Source organism: Vulpes vulpes, chromosome 14 (genome assembly GCF_048418805.1).
Source record: "Vulpes vulpes isolate BD-2025 chromosome 14, VulVul3, whole genome shotgun sequence".
Classification (NCBI taxonomy): Eukaryota; Metazoa; Chordata; class Mammalia; order Carnivora; family Canidae; genus Vulpes; species Vulpes vulpes.
In genome coordinates, this window is record NC_132793.1 from 62,781,936 (window position 1) to 62,794,489 (window position 12,554).

At 38.3% G+C, this 12,554-nt stretch overlaps 2 protein-coding genes and 1 pseudogene across 11 annotated transcripts in view; 1 reads left to right on the forward strand and 2 right to left on the reverse strand.

Annotated features, from left to right (window-relative positions):
* The window catches only part of SLF1 (SMC5-SMC6 complex localization factor 1), an 83,819-nt gene extending 80,255 nt beyond the window's left edge, over positions 1-3,564 (reverse strand). Inside the window, exon 1 of the mRNA XM_025992894.2 lies at positions 3,405-3,564. The gene's annotated coding sequence lies outside the window, so the exon portion shown is untranslated. The remainder of the gene's footprint in view (positions 1-3,404) is intronic.
* Positions 1-12,554, forward strand: part of KIAA0825 (KIAA0825 ortholog) — a 388,584-nt gene that overhangs the window by 4,660 nt on the left and 371,370 nt on the right. For 2 of the 10 annotated variants that reach the window (XM_025992892.2, XM_072736776.1), the window contains exon 2: positions 667-846. The exons of the other annotated variants lie outside the window; for them this stretch is intronic. The gene's annotated coding sequence lies outside the window, so the exon portion shown is untranslated. The remainder of the gene's footprint in view (positions 1-666; positions 847-12,554) is intronic. 10 annotated transcript variants of the gene reach the window in all.
* LOC140595266 (MARCKS-related protein-like) lies at positions 9,800-10,616 on the reverse strand (annotated as a pseudogene).

Sequence of the window (12,554 nt, forward strand, 5' to 3'; positions counted from 1 at the left end):
TTGTGAAGTCAAACAGTTCAAATCGCATGTCTGTCTCTAGTTGTGTGACTCTGGGAAAGTGACTTTTCTGCTCTTAATGTTTGTTTCCTTATTTGTAAAATGGAAATAGTAATGTGTTCGTAAGCCTTGTGTAAAGATTAAATAGTGATGCATAGATGGTGGCTGGACTTATAAGCAAGCACTCGGTTTCTTTGTTCAAATTCCCAGAGAAGCAGATGCTAAGAGGAGAGTAGATGTGCTAGAGGTTTATTGGAGAAAAGGCCTGCGAAGGATAAAGGAGAGGGAGCAAGAGTAAGAGGGAAGTGCCTTCAGGCCTCACTCACTGCAAGTCAGGCAACCTGGGAAGGAGAGAAGGAAAGGAGAAAGGGAGAGGGGAAGAAAGAGTGGAGAAGAATGTCAAACTGCTGCACTTTCTAAGAAGGCTTTAAAAGCCCATTGGGGGGGATATGTGTTCCAAAGTCATCTGTTAGAGGAATCTTACGTTGCCACAGTGTTAAATATGTTAGCTATTGGTAAAAATAATTGATAGTTGTCACATGCTTTAATTTACAAGTGTGTTTAAATTTCAACTCTTGACTGACAGCCTGCCCCAACCTCTAAGAAAAGTACAATCCTTGCCAGATAGTGACATTATTTTTTTTTTTTAATTTTATTTATTTATGATAGGCACACAGTGAGAGAGAGAGAAGCAGAGACATAGGCAGAGGGAGAAGCAGGCTCCATGCACCAGGAGCCCAACGTGGGATTCGATCCCGGGTCTCCAGGATCGCGCCCCGGGCCAAAGGCAGGCGCCAAACCGCTGCGCCACCCAGGGATCCCAAGATAGTGACATTATTAACATTTAAGGTATATGTTCTTAGATGAACAACTTCTTTTATTTTATTTTATTTATTTTAAATTTTTTTTTTATTTTTTATGATAGTCACACAGAGAGAGAGAGAGAGAGAGAGAGAGAGAGGCAGAGACACAGGCAGAGGGAGAACAGGCTCCATACACCAAGAGCCCGATGTGGGATTCGATCCTGGGTCTCCAGGATCGCTCCCTGGGCCAAAGGCAGGCGCCAAACTGCTGCGCCACCCAGGGATCCCAACTTCTTATATTTTATAGTACAGTTTTGTTAGCCAGAGAACAGTTAAGGAATCAAAAGTTCCAAATAACAGTTGGAAATATAAACATTAGCTAAGCAACTGATTTTTTGACATTGGGTAAGCAATATGCTGTTTAAATTTCTAAATTCAGGTAGCCAATAAATACGACAATTCCAAAGACCTGAGTAATGTTAATATCCATAGTTTGAATATTAGCCCAAACATGAATATCCATTTTTCTTCCTCCCTAAGAGACCTCTGTGGTTAAAAAAATCATAGTATACTTTTGAAGGTCACCCCTCCCACTTTTGTTGTTTTCAGTAAGCAATTGTAAACACCAATCAGTTCAATGCTTTTCAAATGGCAGATTATAATCCATCAATTTGGTGAGTACTAACCTGCCTTTTTAATTTAGATGTATGTGATGTTAAGATTTGGATATAAAACGTGTTACTGTGAATTACAGTCGAATTTTAAAGCAAGATATTTAGAGTAATTTTCTTATCTTACATAAGGAAATGAAGACTAAAGAGGTAGTTTAACTTGCCTAGATAGCTCAGGAAACATGTGACTTGAGCCAAAAGTTAGGTCTTAAGGATCTAAATTTAGGGTTCTTTTTTTTTTTTTTTATCATCCTTCCAAGAAAAGACTTTTTGTTTGCTCTGTTTAGGGGACATAATTACTCTATTTTCTAGTTGGTTACCATGGCCGCCCTTTTCTGTCACTTTCATTATGTGTTTGCTTAGATTGACTGGAAAGGTCTTTCCTGACCATTCAGTGTCAGAGAGGTGGTACAGCTGAAGAAGTTGTTTCTAGCAGTTAGCAGCCATGCCACGTCACCTGAATTCACTTTCCATTTTCCCTTTGAGGAACACATCTAATCCAACAGTGTAAATCTGGAGTTTACCTAATGTAAACTGAGGAGTGATAGGACCTCTTTTTGAGGAGCATTCTACTGATGAAGTCTTAATTTTTACTAATACCAGCCAGTATTATTCTGCACTTTGTTGTCATGACGTACTTTATCCATATTCCTTGCTTTTTTAGACTTCAGCTCACTAAATGTTTTTAAAATGCAAGTTTGGTATATAATCCACATAATAATTTATTCCTTTACAACTTCAAAAAACATCAATTCTTTCCTTTTTCAGCATATATTCATAACTGCCCTCAAAAATGCCTGTGGGATATTTACCTCCTAAAGGAGGAGCTCTGTCTGCTAATCACAGATTTGACTGGCAAAAGAATTTGGGACTGGGGCTCTTTATAAATGGACCCCTTCTTCCATTCTTTATATTTTAATTTAAAACTAAATGTTTAAAAAGTAGTTAATTCAATAATAAAGGCTTACATGTTAACATATAGAGTTTTTTGTTGTTTTTTTGTTTTTTGTTTTTTTAATGGTTATGTTTTCCCAAAGAAAGTTTTACTGGAAGAGTGACATCATTTCTAGTTTTTGCAATGTCTTTAATGTCTGGCTTAATGAAGAAAACTGAATTCTCAGATCTGCTTCTCTATTCAGACTGTTGTGATATGTTTTGGTTGAAATAAGTGAGCAAAATCCAACCTCATACAGACAGACATATAGTTGGAAAAGAGAGGAGTATTTTAGTGGTCTTTTCAGATAATTGTGAATGTTTTTCTTTGATCCTATACCCAAACTTACTAAGTGGTGTTTAAGTTTAATTGCGATGTGATATCTGAAACCCTGTCAGTGAACTTTTTGTAATCTGTAACTTTAAAATGTCCTTGGTCCATCTTGCACTTTGAATGACTCTTACAATCATGATTTTGTTGCATAATGTGTTGGCTATGTGGAAAATACTGATTCATTGAGGTAAGCTGATCTTCCAAATATTAACACATTTTATTATATGTATCAAAAAGTATTATTTGTTAACATTACCAGCAGTCTCATCAGGAAAATTTTAAAAATATTGGGAAACTATCCATTTGACAATATGTGAATTTTCCTAAATTCTTATTTTTGCTTTGAAAACTCTAATTTTATCATTGGCAACAAATGCTGTCTAAAGTTTTCCTTGAAGTGAGAGCTCAGTTTGGTTAATTTTGAAAAAATGTGTGGTGCACTCAAAGGTTGAGTTAATAACATTACTAATTTTTACTGCCTCATCGAAGACACTGTTAAGTAAACCTGGTTTTTCTTCTTATTCCATTCTATATTACAAAAATATGACTACAGTGGTAAACAGGATAATGTCCCCCCTCCCCCAGAAGCCTGCATCCTGTTTTCTGGGACCTGTGAATATGTTAGGTTATAGGGCAAAGAGGAATTAAAGTTGCTAATCAGTTTACCTTAAAATAGTGAGATTATCCTGGATTATCCAAATTGGTCCAGTGTAATCACAGTGTTTCTCAAAAGTGGAAGAAGGAGGCTGAAGAGGAATTCAGAGTAATCCAATATGAAAAGGACTCAACCCACAGAGCTAAATAGAAAATGAAGGAAGTGGGCCATGAGCCAAGGAATGAGAGCAGCTACAAAATGCAAGGAAACAATGCATCCTCTTCAGAGCTTCCAGAAAGGAATGCAACTCTCCTGACCATTTCCTTTTAGCCTGGTGAGACCCATTTTAAGACTGCTAACTTAGAGAACTGTAAGATAATATATTTCTGTGATCTTATGGCACATAAGGGGAATTAGAGCATCGATAGAAAACTGATATAACTAACACAGTTCGGAGACTTTAGGCTGGGCTTGGGCATCGTTGCTTTTGCACTATTAGTACAAATGTCAACCTAGTGAATGGCATATGACTTATTATCATGAAAATAGTTTTGAACTTTTGAACCCTACGAAAGTATACTAGGATTCCGTCAAAAATCTGTGCATCACACTTTGTGCTCTCTTTTAACTTTTGTGCTTCCTCTGTGTCAACCACTTAATTAGGTACTAAGATGTAAAAATTCAGAAGGCACAGCCTGATCTTAGGAAGATTCAGTTTCAGGGGTCCTAGGTGGCTCAGTTGTTGAAGCATCTGACTCTTGGGCTTCTGGTCAGGTCATGGGATCATCCAGCTGCTCATCCCTGCTCCTTGGGGAGTCTCCTTAAAGATTTTCTGTCTCCCTCCCCCCACTCACCCACATGCTCAGGTGCACACTCATTCTCTGTCTCTCTCAAACAAATAAAACCTTAAAAAAAAAGATTCAGTTTAGTGGGTTGAGAGTTGTAAGCAAATCAGTAATTACAGATAGCACAGAATGACTGGTGCCCTAACTCGTATCTTAGGTGAAATAAAGAGACCACTGCCCTACCTAAGATCAAGAGGATTTTTTTTATCTTCTTAAAAAATTTTATATGCTTTAGTGCTTATATTTAGGTGTTTGATCCATTTTGAGTTAATTTTTGTATATCTTGTGATAGAGTAGTCTGACAGTTCTTTGCATGTTGGCATCCCATTGTCTGACCAACATTTCTTAAAAAGACTTATCTTTCCCTATTGAATTTTCTTGAAATTCTCATAAAAAATCAGTTGGACATGTATGGGTTTATTACTGGACTATAAATTCTATTCCATTGATTATATGTCTATCGTTAAGCCAATCCTATCACACAGTCTTGATTACTGAAGCTCTGTAGTAAGCTTGAAAAAATGGGAAATGTGAGTTTTCTTTTTCAAAATTGTTTTTTTTTTTTTTTTACTAATTTCTGGATCCCTGCATTTCCATATAAATTTTAAGATCAGTTTGTTAATTTCTGCAAAATAAGTAGCTAAGATTTTGATAGGGATTGCATCCAACCTGTGCATTAATTTGGGAGGTATTGCCACTTTTAACATTAATATATCATTCAGCCCATAAGACATGGACTTTTCATTTATTTAGGTCTAAGTCAGTTTTCTGGAAGGAGGTTTTGCAATTTGCAGTGAATGCCTTTACACCTCTTTTAAGTTTTTCCTAAGTATTTTATTCTTTTATGCTATTGTAAATGGAATTTTTCCTAACTTCTTTTTCAAATTCATTTCACTTCAGTGCTAACATATAGAAATAAAATTGTTTTTTATATTTTGGTCTGATATCTTACAAACTTTGTTGAAGGTATTTATTAACTCCTTAGTTTGGATTTTTCGTTGTAGAATTCCTTTAGAGTTTTCAACATAGGAGATCATGTCATCTATAAGTGAAGATAGTTTTAGTCCTTTCCTTCAAATCTAGATGTCTTTTATTTATTTTTCTTACCTAATTGCCTTGACTAGAACTTCAGTACAGTGTTGAATAGAAGAGTTAAAAATGGACCTTCTTGTCTTGTTCCTGAGGTTAAGGGCAAAGCTTTCAGCCTTTTACCATTAAGTACGAGGTCATCTGTGGGTTCTATTCCTAGTTTGTTGAGGGTTTTTCATCATGAAATGGTGTCGGATTTCAACACATTCTTCTCTGCATCTATTCAGAGCATGATGTAGTTTTTGTTCTTTAATCTATTAATAAAGTGTATTACATTGATTCATTTTCTTGCATTGATTCAACTTTACATTCCTGTGATAAATCCTACTTAGTCATGGTGTATAATTCTTTTCACATGTTGCTGGATTCAGTTCTATTTGTTGAGTATTTTTGCCTTTCTATTCATAAGGGCTATTGGTTTATACTTTTATTTTCTTGTAATATTTTTATCTGGTTTTGGTATTAGGGAAATAATGGCCGGGGAGAATGAGTTGGGAAGTGTCCTCTCTTCTATTTTTTAGGAGGATTTGTGAAGGATTTGTATAAATTCTTCTTTAAATACGTGGTAGGATTCACCAATGAAGCCACCTGGCCCTGGATTTCTTTTTGTGGTTTCTGATGATTAATTTCAGTCTGTTCATTATAGGTCTATAACATATATATAATTTTTAATATATTTTCAGTCATTTCATTACTTGGTATCTTTCTAGGAGTTTGTTAGTTCTGGATTATATAATTTAATAATATACAGTTATTTATAGTATCCTCTTATAATCTATTTCTCTAAGGTCAGTAATGTTCCCACTTTCATCCATAATTTTAATAATTTGAGTCTTCTCTCTTTTTGGAATGGGGTATCAGTTAGCTATAGGTTTGTCAACTTTGTTCACCTTTTCAAAGACTCAGCTTCGTTTCATTGATTTTTCTCTGTTGTTTTTCTCTTCTCTTTTTGTTTACTTCGATTTTAATCTGTATTGTTTCCTTCTGCTACTTTGGATTTAGTTTACTTTTTCTATTTTCCAAAGGTTGAGGGTTAGGGTATCGATTTTAGATCTTTTTTTGTTTTATTTTGTTTTTGTTTTTTACATTTTTTAGATTTAATTTCATTTTTAAAAAAATATTTATTTATTCATGAGAATACACAGAGAGGAGAGAGAGAGAGAGAGAGAGGCAGAGACACAGGCAGAGGGAGAAGCAGGCTCCACGCAGGGAGCCAGACGTAGGACTCGATCCCGGGGCTCCAGGATCATGCCCTGAGCTGTAGGCGGTGCTAAACCGCTGAGCCGCTGGGGCTGCCCTAAATTTAAATTCAATTTGCCAACATATAACACCCAGTGCTCATCCCATCAAGCACCCTCCTCAGTGCCCATCACCCAGTTACCCCAATCCCCCTGCCTGCCTCCCCTTCACTACCCTTTGTTTGTTTCTCAGAATTAGGAGTCTCTCATGGTTTATCACCCTTTCTGATTTTTCCCACTCAGTTCCCTTCCTTTCCCGTATAATCCCTTTCACTATTTTTTATATTCCCCGTATGAGTGAAACCATGTGATGATTGTCCTTCTCCAATTGATTTATTTCACTCAGCATAATACCTTCCAGTTCCATCTACGTTGAAGCAAATGGTGGCTATTCGTCCTTTCTGATGGCTGAGTAATATTCCATTGTGTGTATAGACCACATCTTCTTTATCTATTCATCTTTCGATGGGCACAGAGGCTCCTTCCACAGTTTGGCTATTGTGAACATTGCTGCTACAGTGGGGTGCAGGTGTCCCGGCGTTTCACTACATCAGTATCTTTGGGGCGAACACCCAGTAGTGCCATTGCTGGCTCATAGAGTAGCTCTATTTTTAACTCTTTGAGGACCCTCCACACAGTTTTCCAGGGCGGCTTCACCAGCTTGCATTTCCACCAATAGTGCAAGAGGGTTCCCCTTTCTCCACATCCTCACCAACGTTTGTTGTTTCCTTTCTTGTTAATTTTAGCCATTCTTACTGGTGTGAGCTGGTATCTCATTGTGGTTTGGATTTGTATTTCCCTGATGGCAAGTGATGTGGAGTATTTTCTCATGTGCTTTTTGGCCATGTGTAGATCTTCTTTGGAGAAATTTCTGTTTATGTCTTTTGCCTATTTCAGTGATTGGGTTCTTTGTTTCTTGGGTGTTGAGCCTGACAAGTTTTTCATAGACCTTGGATACTAGCCCTTTATCTGATAGGTCATTTGCAAATATCTTCTCCCATTCTGTAGGTTGTCTTTTAGTTTTGTTGACTGTTTCCCTTGCTGTACAGAAGCTTTTTATCTTGACCAAGTCCCAATAGTTCATTTTTGCATTTGTTTCCCTTTCCTTCATAAATGTATCTTGCAAGAAGTTGCTGTGGCCAAGTTCAAAAAGGTTGTTGTCTGTGTTCTCCTCTAGGATTTTAATGGATTCTTGTCTTACATTTAGATCTTTCAACCATTTTGAGTTTATCTTTGTGTCTGGTGTAAGAGAATGGTCCAGTTTCATTCTTATGCATGTGGCTCTCCAATTTTCCCAACACCATTAATTGAAGAGACTGTCATTTTTCCAGTGGGTATTCTTTCCTGCTTTGTTGAATATTAGTTGACTATAGAGTTGAGGGCCCATTTCTAGGTTCTCTATTCTGTTCCATTGATCTATCTCTTTGTGCCAGTACTGCACTGTCTGGATGATAACAACTTTGTAATACAGCTTGAAATCCAGTATTGTGATGCCCCTGGCATTGGTTTTCTTTTTCAATATTTCTCTGGCTATTCGGGGTAGATCTTTTTTTTAAATAGAGGTTTTTAGTCTGCAGTTTTATTTTCTCGTTATGTATCTGTTTGTCTCTGTTAGGATAATATTACCATTATAGAATGAGAAAGATTTCTTTCCTTTGTTTTCTGAATTTGTGAAATGTTGGTATTATTTCATTTTTTTATTTTATAGAATTTATCATTGAAGCCTTTGGGACTTTGCTTTTCCTTGTGGGGGGATTTTAGGTGATTAACTGAATGTCTTTACTTGTTTTAGGTCTATTCAGTTTTCATATTATTTTTTTTAAGACTTTATTTATTTATTCATGTCAGAGAGAGAGAGAGAGAGAGGCAGAGACACAGGCAGAGGGAGAAGCAGGCTCCATGCAGGGACCCCGATGTGGGACTCGATCCCAGGTTTCCAGGATCAGGCCCTGGGCTGAAGGCGGCACTAAACCACCAAACCACCCTGGCTACCCTGTGCCAGTCTAAGTTTTTATAAATGTCTTACTCAGGGGGCACTTGGGTGGCTCAGTTGGGTAAGCATCTGCCCTTGGCTCGGGTCATGATCCTGGGGGTCCTGGGATCAAGCCCCATGTCCCCCTCACTCTCAAACAACAACAAAAGACTGTCTTACTCAAGTTCAAACCTCCAAAAAAAGCAAAACAAAAATAAAGCAGTAAAAAGGCAGCAAAGATAACAATACAAATAAATGAAATAGAAGAGAGAAAAGCAATAGAGAAAATAAAGTCAAAAGTTTGTTCTTTGAAAAGATCAACAAAACTGCCAACTGTTGTCACACAAGACTGATCAAGAATTAAGAAACAAAAAACGGGGATGCCTGTATGGCTCAGTTGGCTAAGTATCCAACTGTTAATATGGGCTCAGGTCATGATCTCAGAGTTGTGAGATCAAGCCCAGTGCAAGCTCCACACTTGGTGATGGAGAGTCTGCTTGAAGATTCTCTCCCTCTTCCTCTGCCCCTGCCCCCACTCATGTAGGCTCTCTCTCTCTAAAATAAATAAATCTTTTTTTTAAAAAAAGAGACACAAATTACCAAATAATGAATGAAAATGATGTCACTACTGACCACACAGAAATCAAAAGAAATATAAGACAACACAGTGAATAACTTTATGCTAACAAACTAGACACACAGATGAAATAGACACATTTTTAGAAAGACATAAATGACCAAAACTGACTTAAGAAGTAATATAAAGGGCAGCCCCGGTGGCCCAGCAGTTTAGCGCTGCCTTCAGCCCAGGTGTGATCCTGGAAACTCCAAAAGGAGCCCCACGTCTGTGTCTCTCATGAATAAATAAATTAAAAAAAAGAAAAAGAAAAACCTAGACAGGGGCAAGGTCCTCCCCAGCCCAGGTGGTACTCGGCACAGCACAAAAGATTAAAAATTCAATGAGGGGGGAAGGCTGAACACTCAGGGTTTGGGAGTATAGACATCCCACATCTGGCTCGGATTTGGGGACTAGAGTAAACAAAACCTACTTGGAAAAGAATTGGGGAAGAAAACAAGTAATTGCCTTCTGCAGTGGTAGGAACAGGAGAGGTAGGGCCACAGACAGGAGCATTTCACGTCACTAATCTAACCTGGGGAACTACAAGGGACCATCTTCAACTATCCTGAAGAGGAAGGCTAGTTGGATGATAGGAGAATCCACAGGAGAAAAAAAGGAGAGGGAATGTGACTGTGAGGGGGCAACAGCACCTTCCTTTCTGGGCACAGGAAGGCAGCCAGGGTACCAGGTCCAGGCAGCAACCTCACAAGGAGAGCACAGTTTTTAGCTTTTGCAGCTTAGTGATCACCCACCTCCCCCCACCCAGGTACTCATTCTGCTTGCTGGCAGATGTAGGACCACTCTCCTGATGGAGTAGAGGTCTCTGTAGCCTAGGGCCCTGCCTCTTGAGGGCCCTGCCTCTTCTATGTCTCCTCCCTTGGTGGCAGCACTAGACCTCCTTGGTCTGGGGCTCCTGGCCAACAAGGGGTGGCAACAGCCTTTCCTTCCTGGGCTGTGCTTTCGCCCCAGGCTCTGATCTCCCCCTGCTCCTGCTTTGTGGACAAGAAGGCTGAAGAACCATTCCTACCCTCCTTCTGATTTCTCTTGAAGGACAGACTACTCAATTTGAAAGCCCTCTTTTTTTTTAATAAGATTTTTATTTATTTATTTGACAGAAAGAGCAAGTGAGGGAAGGAGCAGAGGGAGAAGCAGACTCCCTGCTGAGCAGGGCTCAGTATCAGGACCCTGGGATCATGACCTGAGTCGAATGCAGATGCTTAACCAACTGAACCATCCAGGCACCCTGAAAGACTTCTTGAAAGATAATTTCTTCTTCTTGAGGGTCTCCCTGCCTGGGCCATCCCCCTCAACTTCAGTACCCTCACTGGCTTGATGGTATCGCTGGGGTGGTTGCCTCCTCTGTTCTGTTCACTGGGGGTGACTCCCCTTCACCCTTGGGAGATAAGTCTCCATTGCTTTTCATGTGCTCATTCTCCTGTCTTTGGCCTTAGTGGAGGAAATGCTTGCTGCCTCCTCAGTGGTCATGTCACCCTGGGAGCCTTGGAGCTCTGGCTGCCCATGATGGGGGTAGTCAGCTGCGGGGGTGTCCTGGGGCCACCTTGGGTTTGTACCACAGGAGAGTTTGGCCAGGTTGGCCTGGCTGGGAAACGAGTTTTGGTCGGGACGGAGGGGTGAACTGAGCTGCAGGCCCCCAGGCCCAACTGCTCTTTTCTGCGCCTGAATGCCCTCTACGCTGCTTTCCATGTATCCCATAAAATGCGACATGTTGTGTTTTCACTATCATTCAGCAAAAATTTTTTTCAAATCCCTTGTGATTTCTTCTTTTGAATTACTTAAAAGTACATTCTTTAACTTCCAAACATTGAGGATTTTCCAAGATATATTTTATCAATTTCTAATTCTGTTCTACATAGAAGATACTTTTTATGATCTTATTTAAAATTTATTGAGACTTGTTTTATAACCTGGTATATGGGCTACTTTAGAAAATATTTTTTGGCATTTGAAAAAAAAATCTGTACTATGCCATCGAGTGTTTATACTAGTTTATAGTATAGTTTATACGCTAGTTTATACGAGAGTTACTTTGGTAGGTGAACAATATTTTCTAATACTCTTCTGATTTTATGTTCTATTAGTTTTTGATAGGAGAGTATTCAAGTATCCAACTATACTTGTTAAATGGTCTGTTTCTTTTTTCAGTTCTGTCATTTTTTGCTCTGCTGATTTTGGTGCTTTGTTTTATGTGCATATACATTTATAAGCATTATTTTTTTCTGATGTACTGACCTTTTGATCATGTTGAAATATCCCCTTTTTCTCAAATACTATTTTTTTAAAATTTATATATTCTTCTTAAGTAGGCTCCAGGCCCAATGTGGGGCTCAAATTCATGTCCCTGAGATCAAGAGTTGCATGTTCTACTGACTGAGCCAGCCAGGTGCTCCCAAATACTATTTCTTAAAGCATATTTTGTTTAATATTAGTGTAGTAACTCCAGCTATATTATGGTTACTATTTGATGGCATATTTTTTTTGATTCTTCTACTTTTAATTTATTTTTTATCTTTGAATGTAAGATACATCTTTTAGATGACACATGATAGGATCTTTTTTATCTACTTAAGGGAATTTCTTTTTCATTTTAAATTTTTAAAAGATTTTTATTCGTAAGTAATGTCTTCATCCAATGTGGGGCTTAAACTCACAACCCTGAGATCAAGAGTCGAATGCTCTGCTGACTGAACCAGCCAGGTATCCCTTACTTTGAAAATTTCTGCCTTTTGATTGAAGTATTTAAATCATTCATTTTTCATGTACTTATTAATATGGTTGGGCTTACATTTTCCATTTTGCCATATCTTTAATATGATTCGTACCTTTTTTTCTTTGATGCTTATTTTATTGTTTATTTATTTATTTTAGAGAGAGAGCATGAGAGCAAATGTGCTAGTGCTGGAGAAAGGGGCAGGGAGAAAAGGAGAGAGAATCCTAAGAAGACTGTGCTGAGAGCAGAACTGGATCCAGGGCTCAATCTCAGGATCTTGAGATCATGACCTGAGCTGAAACCAAGAGTCGAGTGCTCAATTGACTGTGCCACACAGGCACCTTGTAGCTTGTTTTATTTTATTTTGAATTTGAGTATAATTGACACACAGTGCTAGTGGTAGGTGTACAACATAGTGATGCAACAAGTCTATACATTATGTTATGCTCACTGTAAGTGTAGCTACCATCTGTCACTCTACAGTGCTGTTGTAATACCATTAACTATATTGCTATGCTGTACCTTTTATTCCCTTGACTTATCCCATAACTGGAAGCCTTATGTCCCACTCCCCTGGACCTATTTTGCCCATCCTTCCAGGCCCCTCACTTCTGGCAGACATCATTCTGTTCTCTGTATTTATAGGTCTGATTGTGTATTCACTTTTTTTGTTTGGTTGTTTACTCATTCGTTTGGTTTTATAGATTGCATGTATAACTGAAATCGTATG